The sequence below is a fragment of the Narcine bancroftii genome, chromosome 2 (genome assembly GCF_036971445.1).
Source record: "Narcine bancroftii isolate sNarBan1 chromosome 2, sNarBan1.hap1, whole genome shotgun sequence".
In the NCBI taxonomy this organism is placed as follows: domain Eukaryota; kingdom Metazoa; phylum Chordata; class Chondrichthyes; order Torpediniformes; family Narcinidae; genus Narcine; species Narcine bancroftii.
In genome coordinates this window covers 248,973,386-249,000,167 of record NC_091470.1, presented here as the reverse complement: position 1 = coordinate 249,000,167, position 26,782 = coordinate 248,973,386, and the positions used below count along the sequence as shown (strand labels likewise).

Sequence of the window (26,782 nt, the reverse complement as noted above, 5' to 3'; positions counted from 1 at the left end):
TAAAGGAATTAATCTGTTCTGAAACAAGGGCATTTTTGGAGTAACTGTTTTCCTTGTGGCAATTAAATTATTCATTTTGTAACAAATACTCAGTGTGTTTTATTGTTGGTACTGCTTTTCTAGCAGTATTCCAGGTGTTCTTGATTTTTAACTGGGGGGGCGGGGGCGCGAGTCTTAGATCAGCCAAATTATCATAAATAAGAGATATTTAAGTTTTTATGGGAAGATTATAGATCAAAAAAAGGTGTCAAAAACGGCTGCCTCAGATTCTAGGAAAATCAAGAATCTGAGATTGAACAAAGTGTCTAATTTGGAAATATCTTTTTATAAAAAAAAGATTTGGGTAAATTAAATTTTACCACCAATTGTCTGAAAGATGCAAAATTGTTGCCAATAAAAAGGTCTGTAAAACATTTAATACCCAATCTGTGCAAAGGTAGAAAAAGGAGATTGGCTATAATAGGGCTAAGTATTTACATTATAAAATGCTGGGCATTTTTCTTTTTTTTTGTACAGTGTTGGTCATGTTCCTCTGCTGTCTGTTGAGAAGGCATGGTTAGCTAGTGCTGTTAAAGCTCCAGTGACCAGAGTTCAAATCCAATGCAGTCTGTAAGGAGTTTGTACAATCTCTCCAGGTGCTCGGGTTTCCTTCCACGTTCCTAAAACTTGCAGGTTTGGTAAGTCATTTGGGTAGTGCGTGCTCGTGGGTCAGAAGGGCTTGTTATTGTGCTTTATCTCTAAATTACAAAATAAAAAAAAGATGTTTGGCTTAGTGTCCGTTCTGCTGACTTTTACACTACTGTGCAGCACTGGCGACATGAGGCGCATGTGGCAAAGTACAAAAACCTTGCTGGTCAGTGATAATGATGCCTTCCTTCCTTACTAACTGAACACTTTCTATGCACCATTTGATGTGGGGGACAACAATTCCTCAACAAAAGCTCCTTCCTCAGCCCCTTCTGATGAACAGGTACCTTGTATAGCAGCAGCTGAGGTGAGGAGGGTCCTAACCAGTGTGAGGACACAGCAGCAGGACCAGATAGCACATCTGGTCGGTTGCTGAGGGACTCTGCTGACCAACTGGCTGAGGTCCTAACTGACATCTTCAATATCTCACTCCAGCGTCCATTGTATCTGCAGGTTTGAAGACAGCCTCCATCATCCCAGTGAAAAGGATTCCTGCTTCTGGCTTATTCTGCTTCTTCCTTGAAGAAGGGCTGTGGCCTGAAACGTCAGGAATATATCTTTGCTTTTTTAATGGATGTTGAAAAGACCGGCTTAGTTCCTCCAATATTACGGTGCCCAAGTGGACTAAATGACTGCAGTGGCACTGACTTCCATGATCAAGAATTGCTTTGAGTGACTGGTAATGGAGCGCATCAAAGCACATCTACCAGTGGCAATGGACCCATATCAACTTTCCTATCGGCCAAACTGATCCACGGATGATGCAATAGCACTGATCCTCCACTCCATCCTGACCCACCTAGAGAATGATGTCTCATACACCAGGGTGTTTTTCATTGAATTCATCTCTGTGTTCAACACAATTGCATCACAGGCTGATGGTTAAACTCTTCTTGATGGGGATTCAGTAAGCCTATCTGCAGCTGGATCCTGGACTTTTTGATTGAAAGATTACAGTCAGTTGAGTTGGTAGCAAAACCTTTAGCCACATTACACTGAGATCTGGTGCATCTCAGTGCTGCATGCTCAACCCGCTATTGTTCATGCTGCTAGCTTACAACTGTACTGCCAGGTTCAGCTCCAACAGAATCATCAAGGTTGCGGATGACACAACGGCATTGGCAACGAATATAAGTCTGCTTACAGAGAGGAGTTTGATTGGGCTTGAAGAATGGTGCAAGAGCAATAACCTGACAAAATGTGGACTTCAGAAGGATGAAGGACCACTCCCTACTACATTTCAAAGGCTCTGTTGTAGAGAGAGTATGGAGCACAACATTTCTGGGTGTTCATTTAAAGGATGACTTATCCTGGACTCGCAACACCTCTTCATTAGTCAGAAAGAGCACCAGTGCCTGCACTTCATAAGGAGACTGAGGAGGGCACCATCCTAACAACATTCTACAGGAGGGCAATAATTGAATCATAGTGTGGAATAGTAGCTGTAAAGTATAATTTCAGAGATCCATAATGTAGGGTAATTAAAACTACTAAGATCAACTGGGGTTTTCCTTCCCTCTATTGGCTACAAATACAGGGAATGATGCTTAAAGAGGGCTCTGAGAATCAACGACGACCTTTACCATCCAGTCCATAGTATCTTTGAGACACTACCTTTTTTTTTAAACTTTATTTAAAATTTTATGACATGAATAAAATAAAAATTACATTTAAAGAAATAATAAAAAATAAGATAATAAAAATTAGAATACTACATCATTAAACTACGCAAATTAACCCCCCCAATAATTATAACACAACATTAATCATCTAATTTAAAATTAGTCCAACCCTCCCCCCCAAAATAAAGAGTGAAGAATTAATTAACAATGTTGTAAATAAAATTAAAAAACCCCACTTACAAAAAAAGATAAAACTTAACAACAAAAAAAATTACTAACAACAAAAAACATATCAATACTAAAATAATACCCTTAAACATATATTTAAATCAAACATAATACATGTATTTAACAAATGAAATCCACTTTAAAACTAAGTTCAAATATTAAAATCATATATCAACCACATATCTGTTATACAAAAAATCATAATAATACATAAATACAGAATTTCCATTAATACCAAGTTTTCTTTATAATTCATAGAGAGAACAAAAACATCCCTTAGAAAAACAATCAGATAAACTTTTTATTCCCTTCCCCTCCCCTTATATTAAAAAAAAGAAAAAAAGTTCAAACTCTTATAAAATTCTTGAGACACTACCTTCAAGTAAGAAGTACAGGAGCAGGCTGGGAAATGGCTTCTTCCTGCAGTCAGTGAGACTGTGGAACAGTTGTAGAAACTCATAAATTATTTTTCTATATATTTATTTGGGATTGCTACATATATATGTCATTTGTGTTAGGGTGTACTGTGTGTGTGTGCACGATGGACAGGCGATGCACTGTTTGTCAGGTTGTTTATGTACAATTAGATGACAATTAACTTGAACTTGTACCTGATTAGCCTGAGCTGCTGAAATTTAGTTAGCATCTTAAAATTTATTGTCCTATTCATGAGTACAACGTACAGATGCACTCAAATTCTTGCTGCAGCCACACAGGTATGAAGGAGGCACTGACAACAATAGTATAAATTAAATGACCAAATCTGCCATGACACAGAAAACAAGATGTTATCTGTTCACAGCTGCAGTTTTGTGCAAAACAAAGTGGTGTTTCTTTTGGTGGTATGGGAGTAACTTGTGGAGAGGGTAGTGTTTGACGCATTGTAGTTTGAAATGGAACCTTGTACGCATTGTAGTTTGAAATGGAACCAGAACACCTAATGCTTTGCCAAGTGCCTTTGGAGTTTCAGTCACATTCCTGCAAGTTGTTGTGCAAATATAGATGAAGCAATATTTTGATTTTTGTTTCTGAATAATGAACCTCGTTCCATTTTGAATCTTATTTTATTCTCATGGGTTTGTGTTGAGCAGAATCTAAAATTTAATCTCTTGCACATTGACTTCCATTCATAAACATGTCTTCAGTTGATCCAAGTCAAAGCTCTGGAATTGCTGCCTTTTACTTACAAGATCCTCCTTGAAACTGGTTTCTCCCAAGAGCCATGTCTCTGAGTTAATGTTGACTCAGCTGCTTCCTGCTAACTTGAAACTAACTCTTAGTCCTTACTGGCCACTAAGGTGGGAAAGAATGCTCTGATCTGCAGGAATCTCCTTTAATGTTTGGGTGTAACCAAGCAATGTGACGATGCACCACAGTGCCAACAGCAGTGGGAGGAGATGAACTAAAGATGCACAAAATGCCGCCAGTGTAGGAGCACAAAGTTCTGAGCATTATAGGAAGAGATGCTGCATCAGGATTGATGGACATTGTAAGAATTTCATGACATTATAGAATTAAGGCAAAGTGCTTTCAGATTTATTGTCATGGCACCGCCATTTTAAAAAAAAATCTCATTTGCTTTAAGTGTTTGTTAATACACAAGTAATGCTGGGCAGGGAGGTGGAGAATTTATTTTAGTGCCCCTGTCTTTGAAGCAAGATTTTAAAAAGTAGTGCAACGTTTAGCAGACTTGGACATTCTGCAAGGTTGAGTGTATTATGTCATAATTATTCTCTATCTTGGACGAACGTGTGACAAGGAAAACTTGGAAATCCATCCAAGCTGCAGATGGTGGCATTGACATTGCAGATTGAGCTTTCATCCAAGCTAAACGGGAATGGCTAGTTGTCTGAAATCAATCAAAGCTGATGGTTTTGAGGTACTGTGTAAAGAGATGAAATGTTTTTTGAAGTAATCTTGGACTTGGTTTGAGTGGTGTGAAAAGGGTCAGAGTGGAATGAAGAAAAATAATGAGGGATGACTGGAAGTTTGGGATCTGCAGACTTAATGGTGGAGTTTGGCAAAGCTGAAGACAATATTGTAAAGGGAGCAAGTTGGTAGAAGATCCCGGTCTTGCAGTCATTGAATGTAGCGGCTATCTTTGTAGGTTTCAATGAGTCAACAGAGAAGAGGAGCTTGGCTTTGGAATAAAAATATTTTGTAGCTCAGTGACTGAGATTTAGTTGAACTTGGTTTTAGACTAGTAGTGATGTAACTTTGCATGGTTTTCCTGTAGTTTAGTTGGCAGTTGGGTGCATCGAGAGACAAGGGTGAGAAAAGCATTTGAGCAATAATTGCAGCCTTAATTCTGAGTCTGTTGTGGACCTATATTAGGACCTCCACTTGCAAGCTATCATAAAGCAAATGTACAATGGAGTAAAAGCTCCCAATGGAAAGATAACCATAGCTCATGTACCAATGAGATATCACCTTTTGAGCTGGCAGCATCTTTGGCGATCGCCAGTGAAATATATTCAATGTCAGTCCTCCAGTCTTTCTGAAATTTTGATTGCTTGCAGGAAGTACCTCCACAAAACCCAATCTTGATTCTCATCAGCATAAGTGAAAAGCAAATTGCAAGATCATGAAGGGGAAGGAGGCTCTGGGATATGGAAGGAGGCAGGAAAAAAAGTTACTCGTTGTACAAAATGTAGCCAGGGTTGCCTAAAAACCCAACTGCATGAGCGATGTGCTTACAATTTTAAGTAACCCTTGCCCAGATTGAGTTGCACTTTTCATCTGTCCTTTACCCTGCTCCTGTTCTCACTTTTCTCTCAAATGTCCTCTCTTCCTCCTCAGCCACCAGTAGCTTCTTCCCCTTCCTGTTTCTCTATCGCTCTCCCCTTCATTTGTTTAACATCCTGGTCTCTTCGCCTCTTTATGCTTGCTATCTCCCTTTTCCTTGCTCTCAATGAAAGGGTCTTGACTTGAATGTTGACTGACCACTTCTTTTCCGAGATGCCGTCTGACTTGTTGAGTTCCTCCCAGGTTCTCCATTGTTTTGTTCAAGATTCCAGCATCTGCCATTCTTGTTTCTCTGAGCTGGACATTTGGAAGATGTTGCTGTGGAATGGAGATTTGGTCAACACATTTAAGGATAAAGTGGTATTTCAAAACCTCTGAGGATGAAAAGGGTAAAAGATGCAAGTGAAATCTCCTTCAGGCTGCTCTACAAATTGCCTCTATACAGAAATAACTAATGTTGTGATTTTATTTTTTAAAATTCTACACCTTGGAATTTTTTTGACAATGTACATCGCACCCTCTGAAATTGACGGTTTGATTTCCATTATCAATAATCAGAATTTATTAATGCCACTATTCCACTCATAAGGAATTTGAGATCTTCCATTTTTAAGGAAAAGATTTTAAAAATACATTACTGCCAAATAAGCAGTGAATTAAAGCTGATATGATTTATCAGCAAATTTATCTTTACATTTTGTATCCTGACAGCTGATTCCAGAAAAGCTCAGCTCAGCATGTTTAGTCATTGTCTGCTCCTCACTTTAGGTAATTTTAGAGATGCAAATGGATTAAACTCCAAATCCTGAAATAAATATCAATTTTCCCTTTCTAAATTTGGTAAAAATGTAATTATTTGGACAAAATTTACAAACTTGCAACTTCAGCCAATAAAGCAAATTGGCTTCTTTTGATCAGGGAATTGTTCCTGCAGACCAGCTGACTTCTTCCTGATTAATGAAGGGCTCAAGCCCAAAACGTCTGTTATGTATCTTCACCATTGCTACTTAAAGTTCACTGTTTGACCTGCTGAGTTTCTCAAGCATTTTGTTTTCACTTCAACCATGGTATCTATAGACTTTCATGTTTTACTTTCTGATTGTAATTTGGGCTATTTTGATTGTGAAACCATTTATTGTGTACCCCAGGGGATTGATTGTAATTAGGGACTCAATAAATGCCATGCAAGCCATTACTGTATATCCACTCAATTTTTGTAAGGTTTTCTGTTGTATCTTCAGGAACTGAATGGGAGACTTGTGTGTATCAGTCCTTGCCTCTTGTGTTACACAGCAGTTCAAAGCATGTTCAAATTTTACAGACCAAAGGTAAATGAGTTTATTGAAAATATAACTCGATTAAAAGGCTTGTTGTGTTTTTACTTGTGATCCGTAAATAAGCTTCAGCTTTAAAGAAGTCACAATGTAAAATAAGCCATGGGGTTTGGGATAGATTTCTGTTCCTAAATTGGAGTACTGCTAACAATCTGTATAGTTCTGTGGGTGATCAAGCTTCTTGGCAGAGATGTCCTGTATTGCACCAGTTTATCAGGGAAGGGCAGTTTGACCTCCTTATAGAGTTCTCACTTGGGCCAAAAGCTCCGAACTCCGAGTTTGTGCTGGGTTAAAAAACAGCCTTCAACCACCAACTGGGTGGCACCTGTTTCTAGAAATCTGAATGACTATTTGTTGATATTGATTAGTTTTTATTGATTTTAAATTGTTGGGTGTGAATGAGTTTTAAAATGTGTCACCACCGTTTCCTGATGTCTGTGAATATGTTTATATTCCAGGACCCTGATTTTACTGACACCTGATTAATCTGTGGGTATGGTCTCAATGGCTGGCAGTGTCATTGTGTGAGTGCAGTCTACAGTGTTTGGGCTGGGAGTGGGGAATTCTGTGTGAGGCTGCATCAGGAATCATCCTGGAAAAGCATTGCCCAGGATCAGGGGGACAGCAACTCCAGGGCAATGGAAGTACTGCCTGAAGGAGTATTGACTGTGATTGCTTTCAAAAGTAATAAAAAAAACTTTGTATTTCTATACCATTGTTTTCTGTTTTGTGACATTCCAAAACATTACAGGATATAAATGTTTTAAAATGGCGATAAGATTGAAAATGCCCAGACGCAAAGGGAGTTGGGAGCCCTTATGCAGGATAGCCGGAAAGTAAACTTGCAGGTTGAGACAGTGGTGCAGACAAATACACTGCTGACATTCATTTCAAGAGGAACAGGATGTAAGAGAAGGGATATGAGGATGAGGCTTTATTAAAGAACTGCTGAGACCTCACTTGGATTAATTGGGAGTGATTTTTGGGCTTTTATTTTAATAAAGAAAGGATATACTTGTATTGGATAGGGTTCAAAGAAGGTTCACCAGGATGATTCCAGGAATGAAAGGGTTATCATGTGAAGAGTGTTTGACACCTCTTGGCCTATATTGGAATTTCGGAGTATGAGCGGAGATCTCACTGAAACATTTTCAATATTGAAAGGACAAGACCTAGTAGATGTAGAAAGGTTGATTGCCATGGTGGGAGAGTCTAGGATAAGAGGGCACAACTTCAGCATTAAAGAGTGTCGCTTAGAATAGGGATTCTTAAGAATTTCTTCAGCCAAAGGGTGGTAAATCTGCAAGTTTTTCACAGGTTGTTGTGAAGGCCAGTTCATCGGGTGTATTGAAGGCATTAGCCAGGGCATCAAAGGTTATGGGGAGAAGGCCGGGGCAGTGGGGCTGAGTAGGGAAAATGGATCAGCTTATGATTAAATGGCGTGGCATACTCAATTATGGTCTCAATTATATGGGAGGAAACCTGACAGCCAACATATACGCAGCAAGCTTGCAAAAACAGAATGACAATGGGCAATCATCTGCCTTGTGGTCATCACCATCTTCCATGCTGAATGTCTATAGGCTCTTTCAGGTGGCCAGAATACCCTGATGTAAAGCCACATATTCTATCCCTATGCGTCTGTCGGGAGGCCACCTGAAAGAGCAGGAGGCGCCTCCAAGGCTCACTTTCTAACTCTCCTCCAAGAGGGATAATCACCGGAGCACTGAAGTTCCACTAGGCACCTGAATACAGCCACCTGAAAGCGGCTGCTAAGGGGTGGGCTAGCTGGTGACCCAACTCCACGCCTCCTTCCCCGCCAGGGCGGGACGTCAGGGCTGGGTTGACAGTCGGCCCCTGCCCTGTAGTCCCGCACCAGCTGTCCCTGCCCTGATGTCCCGTGCTGGCTGCCTCTTCTCCGACGTCCCAAAGAGACAGGAGCCGGAGTGTGTTCTGAGGCATCTCTCCTGCAGCTGTCCCTTTTCAGGTGGACAGCGTAGTGCTTTCAGCGCTGCCACCTGAACGACCATTTCACAGGTCTGCATCCGCTTCTGCAGGCGCATTCTTGGCAGAGAATGCACCTGAAAGCGGCTTTTGCTATCTGTCCTTGTAATATTGTGGGTGATCAAGTTCCTTGGCAGAGTTGAGGGTATGCATTTTGGCTGGGACATTGAGTAGTACTCCCCTGATGTTTTAAAATAGAGCTCTGGAACATTTTATTCAGCTTGAAGCACAGCTGGAGCATCAGCTCACCCAGTTAATTGGTACCTTCTATTATTTTTAGATTTTCTATTATTGTGATGTACAGTCAAATGCAGTGAAAATCTCTGCACACCATTCAAAGGCTTTGAAAGGGCTTCCATACTCCATTTCCAGGGTCAACTGATTGATATAAGCTCCTCTGCCCCTGATGCATTCTGCTCTCCCTCAATCCTTGGTCCTGATTCCAGTTGCTGCTGTCTCTTGACCACTGATGTCTCTGTTGCCTCAAACCACTCCCTGTGTCTTTTTGTGGTTCCCTGCACATTGTTTATGGGCAGGACAGGTACCCGAGGTACATTGGTGTTGAGTCACTTTTGGTAAAAAGAATAATTTTAAGTTTATAATCATGTCTATATAATTAATAGCTTTCCTTCTGAAAAGCCTTAACTGGAAAGATTGGCATTGGGTGTTTGGAAGCTTGCTTACTGATGAAAGTTGGATTTGCCTTGACCAATCTCAACCCTGCAATTGCAAAGCGATGAAATTGGTGAACAACAAGCCTCCTGAAATAAATAGACCCTCTACTTAATAGTGTACTGACAGGCAGCTGCTAAGTTTAACACTATAGATCTGCATATTACACTGTTCCCCAGCAATTGCTCACCAGCATTTGTGCCACTGCCTTCGATCTGCTACAAATAACACTGACATCACTTTCTGTCCATTTCTTATGGAGGTGCTGTGTTGGCATATTGAGTTGGGTAAATCTAAAAATAAGTGGAGTCTGGTGCAGTGCTGAGGTCTTTTAAAGGAGCATTTGTTTTGACTTCAGTTGCAGGATGTGCCATTTCTAAGGGGAGCAATTATTAGGTATTTCCAATTCCCCCTTGAACTGAGTGGCTCTTTTTGGTGGGGAGGGGGGGGTGGGTAAATTGAGAATCTCTTACATTGCAGTGGGCTGGAGCCTCAGCGGAGTCTAAGTAATGATACAGATTTTCTTTCCTGATATGAATCAGAGAAGTTCATTATGGTTTCATTAGGTTCATTTCATGGGCCAATGGTGACATAACCACGACCTTTCTCAATGGTGAGCAATGATTTATTGTCAAGTTTTTTTATTTGTGAATAGAACTCTCAAGTTTTAGAACATAGAAATTGGCTTCAGGTCCAACCACTATCCAGGTCCAACCACTATCCAGGTCCAACCACTATCCAGTTAATCCTATTTATTTTCTATTGCTTAACTCCCCTCCCACCACCAATTCTACCACCCAACAGCACACAAGTGTCAAATTAAAGCAGTGAATTAATCTTTGGGATGTGAGAAGAAACTGGGACACCAAGAATAGGCTCCCAGAGAGGATGTGAAAACGTGACGTAGATCGCACCTGGAGCTCTGAGGCAGCAGTGCAAGCTTCTGGGCTAATGTTCTGCCCTTGTAACCTCTGTGCCTTTTTGCAAGGGGAGACCACAGCACTTTTTGCAACCTTGGGCATTGGGAGATACTTGATAGTTGATATGCTTTTGATGTGCAGCTTCTCTTGGGGAAACTCCTATTGCTGACGTGCATAGCAAGCAGCCAGAGAAATGACCAGGCCCCGCATTTTACTAATACTGAGAGAGGTTGGGGTCACCAACCATCCCCACTCGACTTGTTCCTTGAAATATTCCTGGCATTGGAGAGATGCTGCATTGAAATGGACCCTTCAGCCCACTAAATTTGCACCAAAGATCAACTATCCATTTTCACTCACCCAACATTGATCCCATTCTTTAATTTTTTTTTTCAGCAACTCCCCTGAATATATCAGACACTCTTGTACCAGAGACTATTTTCAGTTACCAATTATCTGCCAACCCATGCTTTCAGGATGCAAGAGGAAGCCAGCGCAGTCTGAGGAAATCTGATCATTAGGTAAATATGAAAACTCCGTAAAGTTGGTCCGGATTAAACTCTGGTCTGTGGTACTGCCACCTGCAATAACATATGGCCTTTTTGTCCTGATATCTTTTACATCAACTTGAAAGACAGACAGTTCCAGGAATGAGTGCACTCTCATTATATCTCTGATATCTGAAGTAAACCTTGAACCCATGTCCTCGAGCAGGCTGGAAGCTGAGCCTATTGCAGAATGTGTACCTGAGTGAACCGTTTCTATTTGAACACGTAGAGGCTTTCCTTCCGGTCTAGGTGCAGGATTGTTTTCTGAACAGCTCGGTGCATTCAGTCTTTGAGTGAACCCTGAATGTTGACTGAATTGTGGCATGGGTAGGGAAAGAAGGTGGGAGAGAGCAACAGTTGAAGCTCGGCTGCTTTACTGTACAGGCAATTGTGGCTACACTTTTTCATGCCAAAGCTATTACTAAAAACTTTGTAGGCAGGTTACTTTCAACGAGGATCCTGGTATATTCTGTTCTGGATCCTTGTGCTGTATCTGGCTCTTCAATGTCAAAAATTTGGAGAAAAGGCCATTCACCTCACAATTCCTGTGCCAACAGCTCTTTCCCCAGCTGCCCTGCATATGAGCAAGCACTGGACAATTCCATTTTGCAAATTTCTCATGGAATATGCTTCTAGCATCCTTTTAGGAAACCTCATTCCAAGTGTCTGATACCTCCATGTCCTGCGCTTGGATCGGTGGGCTGCTCTCTTTGGGAACTGGTAATGATGGCAGTGTTGACAGTGCAGATCTCACAATTGGCTCCTTTGTTTGCAATCCCTCCCTATCCTCATTGCAGGAGGTCTGAATATTGCTGCCGGTGAGATATTTTTGGGGCCTGTACACACTGCTCAGATTTGGCAGAGCTTGGGGAGGTCATTCAGATAGAATCTATAGAGCTTGAGTAAGACTGGTTGGGAAAAGGTTTACTGTCATAACAAGGATTTCTGTGAGATTATCTTCTTCTCTGAAGCGGGTTGCTCGGAATGTGGTCGGAGTTTGAGTTTCTATATGTAACCAAGGGTGTGCTTCGACTGGGAGGACATGGAGCTCTGTGTCCTCTTTTGATTTATTTTGCCCTGCTTTGTATTCTGTAGTAACAATACAGTAAATGAGTGGGGAGGAAAGTAACCAGCGATGGCAGGTCTTAACTTCGAGGATGGTGGTCAGTGGTTTTCAAACATTTTCTTTCTTTCCACCCATATACTACCTTAAGCATTCCCTTACTAACCACAGAGCACCTATGGCATAGAGAATACTTAAAGTGGTATGTTATGGAAAGAAAAAGGTTGAAAACCACTGTTTTAATGACTCATTATGTGCACGGTTTCATAACTCCAAAGAAAATGGTCCACTGACAATTTTTTCTCAAGCCAAAATATTTCAGTAGCAATTGGGTTTAGAGCAGTGGTTCTCAGCTTTTGGCATAGGGATTACTTCAGGTGGAATGTGAGTGGGAAGGAAAAAAAACTGGCCATTCCCATTATCTATAACCCCTCCTAACCTTGTACATCTAAAAGATCAGCTTTATGTGCTTCTGGGAAAATTAGTTTCGGCCTATCCAGTCTCCTTGTAACTTAGCTCTCCAGTCCCAGTAATGTACTTGTGTATATTTTTAGCAGGATTTTCTAACTGAGCATATTTCCTTACCAGTAATGACTATAAGGGGTGAATTTGACCTTCAAGGATAATGATAAAAGGTATTACTTTTTTGTTTATCATCTACGTCAATGATCTGGATGATAATGTGGTGAGTTGGTTCAACAAGTTTGCAGGTGACACAAAGACTGGAGGTTGTGGACAGCGAGGAAGGCGTTCGAAGCTTGAGGAGGTAACTGGATCAACTGGAAAAATAGGTAGCAAAATGATAATAGAATTTGCGGCAAACAAATGTAAGGTGTTGCATTTTGTAAGGACTAAACAAGGAAGGAAATGCACAGTAAATGGTAGGGCACTGAAGATTGCGGCAGAAAAAGGAATCTGGGAATAGAGACCTAATTCCCTGCAAGTAGCATCACAGATTGAGAGAGCTTTTGTAACAATGACCTTCATAAATCAAAGTATTGAATATAGGAATTGGGATATTGTGGTAAAGTTGAACAAGACCAATTTTGGAGGATAATGTGCAGATTTGGTCACCCAACTAGAGGAAAGATATCAATAAGATTGAAAGAATGCAGAGATTTAGTGGATGTTGGCAGACTTTAGAAACAGTTACAGGGAAAAGTTAAACAGGTTAGGACTTGATTGCCTGGAGTGTGGAAGAATTTGGGGATATTTGATAGAGGTTTGCAAAATAATGATGGGGATAGATAGAGTAAATGCAAGTAGGGCTTTTTCCACCAAGATTAGGTCAGATACAAACCAGAGGATATGGTCAAGGGTGAAAGCAGAAAAGTTTAAGGGGAACTTCTTCATACAGAGTGGTGGGTGTGTGGAACGAGCTGCCAGCTGAAGTGCTGAATGCAGGCTCAATTTTAACATTTACGAAGAATTTGGTCATGTACAAGGATGGGAAGGATATGGAGGGATATGGACTGGTGCAGGTCAGTGGGACTAGGCAGACTAATAGTTCAACATGGATTAGAAAGGTTGGAGGATCTGTTTCTATGTTCTATAGAAGTGGATATCCTTTAACATTTTAATTGGAATGACTCATTTATTAAATACAATGTCAAACAAAGCTTATTTCTGCACTCATCTGAGAGTAAATTAATGTTTAGAATTTGGTTTAAAATAAACATTACAAATGTGCATGTGCCCTTTTCTGTATTTGGATAATTTGTATGATTTACAAAAAAAAAGATCTAAAGTTAAATGACTTGCTATTTAAGGCTATGGCATTGAAGTGTATGTTATAGAGGAACTGGGGTTTGTTTGAGGCCCTTTCCTTGTGCTACATTCAAAGGTGGCGGTTCATGAGGGAGAGGATGATGCCCGTGTCATTTCTGGGTGAGGCACCACCATTTCAGTGACTAACGGATGATCGGGTTTTGGTCAATCACACTCTGTTTTCTACACTGAATTCAGTCTGTGGACAGGATGGGTAGGGGAATGTAAGTGAATCCTCTTTCCAGTTACTTTCTGCACTCCTCCTTGGAACCTCCTTTTGTGGTGTAGACTGAGTTGTTCGCAAAAAGTCAAATGTAGGGTAGATTTTCAAACTTATAACATTCACACCATTGAGCATGCCCAGTCAGTCTCTGTCCTTAATGTTGGAAATCCAAAGTTTTATCACAAGTGTGCAATCAATGCATTTTTAAAAAAATGTATTGCATGTCAATGAGTGTCCTGCCTGATTGAATATTTAGGCCAGAATCAGAATTTATTGTCATGTGTCAAAACATTTGTTGCTGTGCAACAACATTGTGGACACAAAATTACAATAAATCAAATGTTTAAAATAAATTGGCACAAAAATATGACAAATGTGAGGTTACTTTAAAATCCTGCAACTGCAGGGTCTGGACCCAAGATGGTGGCACCTATGTACAGCAGCGGCCACAAGGGGTTGCAGACTCTGGGGAAGCAAAGGACTGGCACAGGGCACCAAAATGCAGGGAGACCACACCCCTCTCCATTCCTGGCCTGAGAAGGAGAAGCAGAGGAGTCGACCCCCAGGGCCGGTGACCATGGTGGCGAACGTGAGTGGCTCCAAGGCTGAAGAACGTCCAGGTGGTGGGCTGTTAGTGACTTGAGGCGAGGAATCTATTGCAGGCTGCTGGTGAATGCGATCAAGGGACTTTCACCAGGTTGTGGACTGCTGGAGTCTTGCTCAAGTCTGGCTGATGCCATATTGGAACCAGGATGCGAGAGGGTGCCAAGGGTGCTGAGGACTTCCTGGTCATGTCAGAGGTTTGGATCTGGAGCTCAGATGGCTGTGTGGACACTTGGTGTCTCTGAGGGCTCTCTCTTGCTTCTTTCTCGGACTGTAAGGGGTGCTGGGCAAGTTGTGCTGATGGCGAATCTTTGTCTGCCTAACACAAACCAAAGGAAAATTTGTGTAATGCTACAAGCCCAGGGGAGCCCAAAACCCAGCAGCATAGAAATTCACGAAGACAAATGGTTACTTAAACAAAACTTGCTTTTAATTTTCTTTAAACATAAAAACAAGATCAAACTTTAACTTATTACTATTAACCTAACCCTCTTCTAATTCTAAGTGCACATCTATGTAATGTGTATATGTTCAGGAAAATTCTTTTCTTTAATAGTCCAATCATTCACTTCTCACTCCTCCAAGGTCACTGGTATCAGGCAATTCTTACACTGTGCACAGAATTTAACATTTGTGGCGGCACGCCATTAGGCAGGTGAACCAGTCCCGCATGTCACTCATGTGACGGGGCAGCTGGCCAAAATGGCGCCATCGGTGGTTTCTCCCCGACCTCGGCACCAGGCTCAGAAGCCCGTGCCCTACGGCCCACGTGATGCCCCTGTGATGTCAGGGCCCCCAGTGTGGTTCTCAACCAGGTCTGGGCTGGGAGCATAAGACCAGCCAGGCAGACCTCAATAAACGAGTCTTTGCTCACTGAACTCAACCCGTCTGTTTGTGCAATCCTTCAGTTAGCAGTGTGGCTGCCGCTACATTGGTGACCACCAGTGCCGGGGAGCCAAGGCTCGGAAGTGTCGTCAGCCCTGCTCGTTCCAGGGAAACAAGTATGCCAGCTGCTGTTAATGGCTGCGGTGGCTGGCCAAGAACACAGCCTTCTCTACCTGCGTGATGCAATCAGTGGCCGATGCTTCCTCGTTGACACCGGGGCCCAGATCAGCATCATCTCGGCCACAACCATAGAGACCCCGAACCGGCCTCGAGGACCTCCACTCCGTGCAGCCAATTCGACGGAGATCCGAACGTATGGTAACAAGTCTGTCCACTTCCAGTTCAGCCAGCGGAAGTTCTCATGGAGATTCACTGTTTCGTCCCTCTCAACCTCCATTCTGGGTGTCGACTTCCTCTTCGCCCATGGACTCCTGGTCGACCCCAGAGGTAGGCGACTTGTCGATGCCCGTACCTTCCAATCCGTTCGCCTCAACGCCTCCCGCACAGAGCAGCTGCAGATGGCCACGGTCAGCGCACCCAAGGACGAGTTTCAGCGCATCCTGGACGAGTTCCCGTCCTCCTCAAGCCGCAGTTCTCCGCCGCCTCACCACATCATGAGGTGTTTCATTATATCCCCACCAAAGGCCTGCCGGTCCATGCCAAGGCATGCTGGCTCCCGTCGGATAAGCTCCAGATAGTGAAAGAGGAGTTCTCGCATCTGCAGGAACGACAGTTCCGACAGTCCTTGGGCCTCGCCGTTCCACCTGGTCCCGAAAGCCTCCAGCTGTTAGCACCCCTGCAGAGATTATCGACGGCTTAATGACGCGACAGTACTTGACCATTACCCCATCCCTCACATTCAGGACTTTACGGTCAACCTGCATGACGCGAGGGTGTTCTCCAAGGTCGACCTGGTGCGCGGGTATCATCAAATCCCGGTGCACCATGAGGACATACCCAAAACGGCCATCATCACCCCCTTCGGCTTGTTCGAATTTCTACGCATGCCTTTCTGGCTCAAGAACACCACCCAGACCTTCCAGCGCCTCATGGATATGGTGGGTAGGGATTTAAATTTCGTGTTCATTTATCTGGACGGCATTCTTGTCGCCAGCAGAGACTGGGCACAACACAAGTCTCACCTGCGCAACCTCTTCTCCCGACTGGCTGACTTCAGCCTAATGATGAACCCGACCAAATGCCAGTTTGGGAAAGAGTCCATGCAGTTCCTGGGCCATACCATCATGGCCGAAGGAGCTATACCAGCTGCTACAAAGGTCACTGCAATCAGAGAGACCTGGACAACCTCAAGGGGCTACAAGAATTCGCGGGTATGGTCAACTTCTATAACAGATTCATTCCAAGCGCTGCATGATTCATGCAGCCACTATTCGCCCTCATTGCGGCCAAGGACAAGACACTCGCCTGGACTCCAGAGGCCAACAGGGCATTCGAAACCACGAAAGTTGCCCTCGCGAAGGCTACCCTCCTCGTCCACCCACGCTCTGACCTTCATATAGCGCACTCCGCCAATGCCTCTGCCACCGCCGTCGTTGCCATCCTGGAGCAGCTGGTTAACGGACAGTGGAAACCACTGCCATTCTTTAGCTGACTTCTTTGTCCGCCACAGCGCAAGTATAGTGCATTTGACATGCTGGGCATGTACCTTGCTGTGTGTTATTTTTGCTATTTCTTGGAGGGGAGGCCTTTCATCATTTTTACCGACCGCAAACCCCTCACTCAGGTGTTCGCTATGGCTAGAGATCCCTGGTCAGCCTGCCAGCAACGTCACCTGTCCTTTGTGTCAGAGTTCACCACTGACATTCGGCACAAGGCAGGGAAAGACATTGTGGTCGCTGACGCACTCTCCTGACCGGCCATTTGCTTGCTGACATCCGGCCTAGACAACGACCAGCTTTCCCGGGATCAGAAGTTAGACGAGGAGACACAGACCTTCAGGACAGCCATCACGGGCCTGCGGTTCCAGGACCTCCCGACTCCTCTCGGTGATGATACTGTCCTGTGCAATGTCTCCACGAGCACCCCGCGACCAGTGGTTCCCCAGCAGTGGCGCAGGCAAGTCTTCCACCATATCCACGACCTTTCCCTCCCTTCCATCAGGTCAATGGTTCATAAGGTGGCAGAACGCTTCGTCTGGCGCGGACTTCGAAAGCAGATTGCAGACTGGGCCAGAACCTGCACCCATTGCCAGCTTTCCAAGGTACACAGGCACACGGCACACCAGAGCGCCCGTGCAGGATTTTGAACACGTTTGAGAACGGTTCAGCCAAATACATGTGGACATTGTTGGCCCCTTACCCGTTTCCCGAGGTAACTGTTACCTTTTCACGGTGGTAGACCGCATCACTCGTTGGCCGAGGTGATCCCGATGCCAGATGCCTCCACAGCACTTTTGACCGGTTGGGTTGCCCAGTTCATCATTCTGACCTGCCTCACCAGCGACCTTGATGTGCAGTTCACCTCCGCACTCTGAGCACAGCTCGCCAACAGACTGGGAAACGAGCTACGTCACACAACGACCTATCACCCACAGGCCAATGGACTGGTCGAGTGATTGCACTGCCACCTTAAGTCGGCCCTTATGGCCCGTCTCACTGGCCCCAACTGGGTGGATGAGCTGCCTTGGGTACTCCTGGGCATCCACTCGACACCCAAAGAAGACCTGCAGGTGTCATTGGCCGAGCTGGTCTATGGTGCACTGCTAGCCCTGCCTGATGAGTTTATCAATGCACCTCACAACCCGCAACAGTCACCGCACGGTTTACTTCCCCGCCTCCTGGCCCAGTTGGATTCCTTCACATCCCCACCACCGCCCAGACACGACACACGAGCCTCTTACGTCCCCAGTGAGCTGTATTCCACAGATTATGTTTTTATCAGGCAAGGCCCTTCCACAGCCCTTCAAAGACCACTGGACATCAGTGGTAAGAGGGAACTGTTTACTGTGGACAGATTAAAGCCAGCACACCTTGACCCCAACGAACCAGTGGTCACGGCTCAACCCAAGAAGCGAGGCCACCCAGCAAAAAAGGACATTGGCGCTGGTTCTGGGGGGCGCTGTGTGGCAGCACGCCATTAGGCAGGCGAACCGGCCCTGCAGGTTACGTTCGCAGTGCGGCAGCCGGCCAAAATGGCGCTGTCGGGGGTTTCTCCCCGACTTTGGCACCAGGCTCAGAAGCTCGCACTCTATGGCCCACGTGATGCCCCGTCGTGGTTCTCAGCCAGGTATGGGCTGGGAACATAAGACCAGCCAGGCAGACCTGAATAAAGGAGTTTTTGCCCACTGAACTCAACCCGTCTGGTCGTGAGATCATTCAGTAGCAGAGTACACATTTATGGATTTTCACCAGGCTCTAGTGCTTAAAGGTAAATTGTTACCGCTCAGGAAGGTTCTTGTTGGTTTTCAGAGAGAGAAATTTGTTGCTCGTTCAAAACACACAAACTGATTTCCTCCAATCAGCCACTTCACTGTCTTGGTGAAGAAACTTGCTCCATCATGGGTTTTCCAAATTATAACCTCTTCTTCCAGGTCACCACAGAGTTGCTCTTGTTTCCCTTATTTCAGGAGAAACACTCTAGCCAGCCATTTCCTCTTGTAAGGGCTACAAGGGTTTTAAACAGGCTGAACTCAGAACTCACAACCCATCTTCAAAATGGGATTTTTCAACAATCTGCCAGCTTGTCATGCTGCAGCCTCAATTGTCGAACTGACTCTCACCTGACACTCCAATCCTGTTCTTTGTGGGGAAAAAAGAACTTCTTGCAGGGCTCCAAACCCAATCCTTGAAAGATCTTTATCAGCACTTGATTCTGGAATTTTCCACACCTAGTTTTGAAATTCCAAATCAGTTCCATTGGCTTTGCAAAAATCACTGGTGCCTGCATGTCTGACTTCAGCAAAGCTCTTGCATTTTAAATGAGATGTGTTTTGTTACTGTTTGTGAAGTGACCAACACTGAACCCCACAATCTCTTTTAAAGAAATTTGTATATAATATAACCCTTGGGTGTTCGTCTTCAAGCTCCTGTTGCTCTTAACTGATGATAGCAGGGCATGGCCTGGGTGGCGAAGGTCCTTGATTTTTAATGTTTTTAAAATTTAGACTTACAGCATGGTAACAGGCCATTTCTGCCCACAAATTGGTGTTTCTCAATTTACACCCAATTAAACTACACCCCTGAGCGATTTAGAATGGTGGGAGGAACCCCCTGGGGAAAACCTACGCAGACATGGGGAGAAAAATGTACAAATTCCTTGCAGACAGCACAGGATTTGAATACTGGCCCCGTTCACTGGTGCTGTAAAGATGTTGGGCTAACCGCTACATCAACCGTGCTGCCTTGATGATAGAGGCTGCTTTCTTGAGACACCGCCTCTTGTAGATGACCTTAATGGAGTGAAGACTGGTGCCCCTGATGGTGCTGGCAGAGTTCACAACTCACTCAAGCCACTTCCTGTCCTGGCCCTTGGCATCTCCATACCAGAATGCCAATCAGAATGCTCTCATGGGATACCAGTAAAAAATTTCAAATCTATTGTGATATACTAAATCTCCTCAAACTCTTAATACATTCTAGCCCTGGCGAGCCTGCTTCATGATGGCCCCAGGACAGATCTTCAGATGATTTTATGCATTTGACCCACTCCTTTTGAGTTGCTGTACTGTGAGTAAAAGTTCTCACAACTGGAGGGAGAACAAATGCTTTTATTAGCTTATAACTGAGGGTAGGGTCTCAGAGTAGTCTTTAGAAGGGTTCTGGGTTTAGACGGGAAACCGGGGTTGTATGTGAGCAGATGGGGGTGCGGCCAGGAGACGGAGCCAGCCATCAGCACAACACACTACCAGTGAATCCAGTTCACTGCATTCAACCCTTCAGAATTTAAGGTCTGTGAATAAAGACAGAGAACATGGGTTCAGAAAAGAAAAAAAAGTCAAAAAAATATACAGTTATTAACAAATTTACAGATTTAAGAGGTCCAGGGGTCTGGAGATCCTGGTGGAGTGCCTTAGCACTGGGGGGCCTTCAGCTCCTTGAGTCTCCTGGTCCTTGTGGGGAAGAAGTGGCGGGCTGGGTCTCTGGCTCAATGATGGAGGGGATGCACTTTCCTCCTGATCCAGATCCCCCGAGGCCCTGACTGGGGATGGCGAGAATGAGCGCCATGGCTCACAGGGCCCTTGAGGCAACATTCCCTCTGTTCTGGCAGGTGCCAGGTACCTGATGGAGACTGTGTCCTCCCTGCCATCTGGATACTCCACATAGGCATACGTGGGATTAGCGTGGAGCAGTTTCACCCTTTCCACCAAGGGGTCAGTCTTCCTTCTCCTCATGTGCTTCCTGAGAAGCTTTGGTCGCTGTACATAGTAGCAACAGGATGAAATGGAGCTCCATAGGGAGGACCTCTCCCTATGAGCTCCATTTCATCCTGTTGCTACTCTGTACAGCTTGACAAGCTTCTCAGGACAGCACACTGAGGAGAAGCAGACCTGCGACCCCTTGCCAGGAGGTAGTGATGTAGCTCATCACTCATAAAGGATCACCCCCGGTCGCTATGAATATAGCTGGGATACATGAACAGGGTGAAAATGGAATCGAGGGCCTTTATGGCTGATGAAGTGGATGTGTCTGGACATGGAATGGCGAAGGGGAAGTGGGAGTACCCATCAGTGATAGAGAGGAAGAAAATGTTCCCGTTCGTGGAGGGGAGAGATCCCTTAAAATCGACACTGAACTGTTCGAAGGGCATGGATGACTTGATCAAGTGTGGCTTGCACTCCGTGCAGTCCGGTCATTTCCTTGATATCTTCCATGGATGAGGGAAGATTGCGAGCCTTGACAAAATGAACCACGTGGGTGATGCCTGGATGGCAGAGCTCATTATGCAGAGACCGCAGTTGGCTGGTGTGTAAAAAAAGGCACAGCTTCCTCTGGATAAGCCATCTGGAGGGTAATCAAGAGCTCCTGGCCGATAGGCAATAATATAATTGTAGGTGGAGAACTTGATCCTCCACCTAGCAATCTTGTTATTTTTGATTTTACCCATTTGACATTATTAAGCATGAATGTGAGAGAGTCAGTGAGCAGTGTGAATTTCCTACCAGCCACGTAGTGTCTGCAGTGTCTCATGGCTTCTACAATGGCTTGAGCCTCCTTTTCCACTGATGGGTTCTGGAGCTCATGGTCTTGTAATGTCTGCAAAAAAAAATGCAACTGGCCTGCTCGCCTAGTTGAGGGTAGCAGCCAGGGCTACATCCGAAGGGTCACTTTCCACTTGGAAAGGTACATTCTCGTCCACCGCTTGCATGGCGATTTTCACAATGTGGTTCTGCAGGGAGTTAAAAGCTGTTTGGGCTTCAGCCAAGAGGCAGAAATTAGTGGCTTTTAAGAAAGGGTGAACCTTATCAGCATATTTAGGGATCCACTAGGTGTAATATGAGAAAAACCCTAGGCATCTCCTCAAAGCCTTTGTGGTACTGGGGATGGGGAGCTCTAACAGAGGGCACATCCTATCAGGATCGGGGCCAATGATGTCATTCTCCACCATGTAGCCAAGGATAGCTGGACATTTAGTCCTGAACATACACTTGCAAGAGTTATAAGTGAGGTTCAGGGCTTTCGCCGCATGGAGAAAACTCTGGAGGATGGCATCATGGTCTTCCAAGGTATGGCCACAGATGGTGATGTTATTGAGGTTGAAGGTAGGCTTCAACCCATACTCATCCACCATTCTGTCCATCTGCCTCTGGAGGTTAGAAGCCCCATTAGTGATACCAAAAAGGACCCTACGGAATTGATGGAGACAACCGTTATCCCTCAAATGCCGTAAATGGACAGTCCTCAGAACGGATTGGCAGCTTGTGATAAGCAGCTTTCAGGTCGATGGTTGAATAGACCTGATATTACACAATATTATTCACCATGTCCGAAATTTGAAGGAGGGGTTATGTGTCCAGGCGTTGTGTACTGGTTAATAGTTTGGCTATAGTCAATTACTACCCTGGACTTGTTTTCCCCTTTTACCACTACCACTTGCACTCTCCACAGCCTGGTGCTAGGTTCGATGATGCTTTCGTCGAGCAAGTATTGTGTCTCAGACTTTATGAAATCTCGGTCTGCTGTGCTGGACCTCCTGTTCTTGGTAGCAATAGGTTTGCAGTCAGAAGACAGATTTGGGAAGAGAGGAGGGGGGGTCGCTATTCAATGTGGAGAGGCTGCATGTAGGTTCTGATTTTCAGGGGCCCTCTGTTCTGAATCGTTACAGGGGGAGGGGACCAGAAATGCTTTTAAGGTAACACAGGAAGTCCAGACCCAACCACACCAGAGCACATAATTCATCAAGTACATACAGGCGAATCTTACAAAATTCCCCCCCCCCCCCACCCTTCAAATGACAAATGTACTATACAATGTCGTTTTAGGTGAATGAGATGCAAGGAATATGCGATAATTGGAAGGATACATCTTCAGGTTGTATTTTTGCGCAGTCCTTGAGTCTATGAAGCTTTTAGTAGAGCCTGTGTCGATTAGGCATTTAGTGGAATGTCTGTTTACCTTCACAGTCACTGTGGATTTGCTGAGTTGATGAGGTCTGTCCTGATCTGGAACCATCGAGGCAAGGACCCCGGAGACTCCATTCTCCTCACTTGAGTGGCCCCCACCATCCTGGGTTGCCCGTGGGTAAGATGGCGTCGACCTCATGGCGCGGCAAGGTGGCCACTCTCCCTCCTCCGATGATATGCAGAGTTTGAATTTGAGCAGCGGCAAGATGACTGCCGAGCCTTTTCGAGCAGTTTCGTCACTGCCACCCTCCATCGGCGTGTAGTGCAGCAAGTAGGTTCGTGTGAATTTGGGGCAGATGGCTTGGGGCTGGATTTGGATGTGGGAGTGGTGCAGGCCATGGAATTCCCTAGGCTTCCCCTCGCATGGCAAACCCTTGCCCAATTTCCTTTCTTGCCACAGCTGGAACACACTGAACCTTTAGCTGGGCAACAAGATCCGGGGTGCTGGCAGAAAAAGCACTCCCTAGCTTGGGAGCACTCCCTAGCACGGGAAGCAGCAGCTATTAAGGTAGGGTAGTGGGGCAGCCGGTCCTTGGAAGGGTCACCTGAGTGAGTGAGCTCACTAGTTTTGTGGATGTCATTCTCGAGCTTGGCCTGTTCCAACGATTTGACCAGTTCAACGTGGTCCTTCTTACCTGACTCAAGCAGTCACTGCCTCATTTATCCCACATTAGGGTGTCCCGGATCTGTTCTTCACGAACGCAGCCCATAGCCACTTCATACCTTCTTCTTGGCAAGTGTCCACAGATCCAGCAGGTAGTCATCAATGGTCTCTCCTGGCCATTGGTGATGTAGAGCGAGTCGGTGCCTCGCTGGGACCTCTTTTTGTGCCTTCAGGTGCTGTTCCTTTAACGCCTCGATAGCAACATCATATGCAGAGCATTCCCTGATGACTGCATACCCTTTCGTTCCTTCCCTCGAAATGAGGGCAGACCTCCTGAGTTCATCGGTGTGGAAGACATCTCTGGTCATGTTCAGGTAGGCCTGGAAGCAGTCTAGCTAGTACATTAACTCCTCATCGTGTCGGGGGACAGAGGGTCTTTCAGCAGTGTCCCTGGCTTGAGCAGTGCTTCCATCGTTTAGGGAATAAAAATTGTAGCGCGAATAAAAGTTCTCATGGCTGAGGGTAGGGTCTCACAGTTGTCTTCGGAAGGGCTCTGGGTATAGGTGGGAAACCGGGGTTGTATGTGAGCAGATGGGGGTGGAGCTGGGAGGTGGGGCCAGCCATCAGCACAATCCCCTACGAGTGAATCCCAGTTCACTGCAGTTGATCGAGAGGGAGAGGGCATAAATAGAACCTGCAAGCATATAGAATCTATATATAGTCATTTAAGTGGAATTGAAACTTTGATTATTGTATTTTTCCAGTGATAGTATGGCTTCTTTTGTAACTGGTAGCAAAAAAAAAGGTGGTGATGAGAAATTATTTCCCATCCCCCACACAGGAGGTTGTGAAGAGATCTGGATTGAGTGTTGATAGCATCTTTGCGAAAGAGTTTGGTTAAATAGTTCACGGGAATCTTTTGCAGAGCTTGGGGGAGAGACTGCAGCAAGATGAATTAGATAATGTATGCGACACATACATAGGCTCTTTCAGTACTTTGATTCATTTTCCCTTTGTGATCTGTTGTAAGGATTTTGAAATCTGCGGGCAAAACAGGAAGTGACTTGGGCTGCTTGTATCTTTCGACTTTCTGAGAAGCACTAGCCTCCTCCTATTCAGTTCCTGCCTCTGTCAGGTTGGGATATTTACAGAAATGAGTCCATATTCAAGCATTTTGTGATGGTTGCTGGTTTGAGTGGGTGAATCCATTGTGCTCTCTGCCTTGTGTGTCTTGATCTCTTTTTGTTCACATCTTTTTGTTCACATCTCTCCATCTCTGTGCCTCCTGTGTTTCCTTGTGTGAACATCAATAACAGAACATGTAGAAACTGGAAAAGCCATTCAGATAATATATGATCAACATTTCAGGCCAAAGCTCTTCAATGATTCCTTCCATGGATCCTACTTGACCCGCTGATGTCCTCCAGCATTTTGTGTGTTGATCCATTTTTTTTTTCCCAGCCTCTGGTCTCATTTATTTTAACAATGTGTTGGGGTGACCATGTACAGATGGTTTCTGTGGGGAAGTGAGATTGTTCTGAACTGCATGTAGTGAGTTGCTTTAATTGGTGTCAAACAACCTGCCTGTGCTGTCTTGTGGCTATGTTCATGAGGGTAAGTCACACACTATTGTTGAGGTACTTGTTTCTTTTTTACATAAAATGTTGACTATAAAAATGAGTACAATGCTAAGTAATAAATTGGCCAACCTAATTACACTGGGCTGTAAAGGAGGTTGAGGAGTGGCATGATAGATGTAAGATTGAGAGACATTGATAGTGTAGATTATTGGAATCTTTTTCTCCCTTGGTAAGGGTATCAAAATCAAGAGGGTGTAGGTTTAATGTGAGAGGAAGGAATTTAAATGGGTATTGTGGGGGTAATTTTTTTGACATTTGGAGCTGGCTGCCAGAGGCAGAAATTGAATCAAGTACAGTTATAAAGAAACATTTGGACAGTCAATTAACTAGGCAAAGCATAGAAGAATATGGTCATAGTGTAGGTTCAAGGGGTTAGTGTAGATGGGCATAACCATCAACATGAAGGATTTGCTTTTGTGCATCTGAGATTCTAATTATATACTGGTAGTTAATTGTGCCACATGGTAGATTGGTGACTTTTGGACTTCTGTGTGGCGATACAACCACCGGATTGTGATTGCCTGCATTCCTTTCTGCCTGCTGCAGGGGGAAACCTCCTGTACCTGCAGGGAGGTAACCTGGGAGGTTGGCTCCATCTACTTCCTGCCAATCACCGGCCCCGTATAAAGGCTCATGCTGGCCCTTGTGTCGGCAGTTGTGCACATGGAGCCAGAAGGAATACTGAACCTTGTGTGCCAGTTTTAAATTAATTAGTAGGCCTTCATAGTTTGAGCCTGTTCTTTCGCACTGCAGCGCATCACAATTTAATTAGCTTAAATTTAAAAGATCCGTGGAGAAGTTCATCAGCATAGAAAAGCTGGATATCAACCCCCCTCCCCCCCACCCTCGGAAGCTCCAGCCCACTTCAAGATCTGGAAATATGCGATTGGGGCAATCATCCACACTCAGCCTGAGGTTATCAATTCAGACCAAAAGAGACGTGGTACTGTACACAAAACTAGGCTCATTCAAGTTTCAGACGATCCATGACTGTATAGAGTATGATCTGATAGCCATCCTACCAGCATCCAGCAAATGCTCCAGGTACCTGCTTGGCATCAGGCTACAATAGCCAGTTGAGACAGTAGAGGCTTACCTTGGGGCACTGCATAAACTGGCGTGCCTGTGCATGACGGAGACCGACCGGGGTGACTTCTGGGTAAGTGGAGTGACTCATCTGGGATGTGTATGTGCGAGGCCTGTGATTGAGGGCAATCTGACAGAGACTGCTAGAAGAAAGCAATGCTTCCCTCACGAGGATCATTGATGTGGTCCATTCTCTGGAAGCTGTAGCCCACCACACATAAGCCTTTGATGCACACCTGCCACCTCCCCTGGCCTGGCTGACAAAGAATCCTGCCGCTGCTGAGGGGCCCAACTGTGGAGAAGTGATCGCAGTTGATGCCTCCTACAGTGTAATTACTGCGGGACCCGGTGTGTGTCCATCAGACGCTCCTGAAAGAACTACCCCATGAGGAACTCGCACTGTTCCCGATGCAATAAGAAAGGCCACTTTACCAAAGGATGCCTCTCTAAACCCACCAGAAGCCCTATGGCCCTCCGCGACCCGTCGGAAGCCCTCCTCAACCCTCCAGGTGCCTCCACGTGTGATTATCAGGCTGCACCATTTCTCCACCCATTACTTCCACCAGCACCGG

The 26,782-nt window shown here is 44.9% G+C and overlaps 1 protein-coding gene across 11 annotated transcripts in view; it reads left to right on the top strand.

The window, feature by feature from the left end:
- Positions 1–26,782, top strand: part of LOC138755215 (myelin basic protein-like) — a 169,253-nt gene that overhangs the window by 24,518 nt on the left and 117,953 nt on the right. Inside the window, exon 2 of one of the 11 annotated variants that reach the window (XM_069920798.1) lies at positions 22,881–22,998. The exons of 7 other annotated variants lie outside the window; for them this stretch is intronic. The gene's annotated coding sequence lies outside the window, so the exon portion shown is untranslated. Of the gene's footprint in view, positions 1–10,608; positions 10,734–12,532; positions 12,615–22,880; positions 22,999–26,782 lie in introns of those variants that run through there. 3 more of the 11 variants (XM_069920795.1, XM_069920796.1, XM_069920797.1) reach the window with 3 other exon arrangements.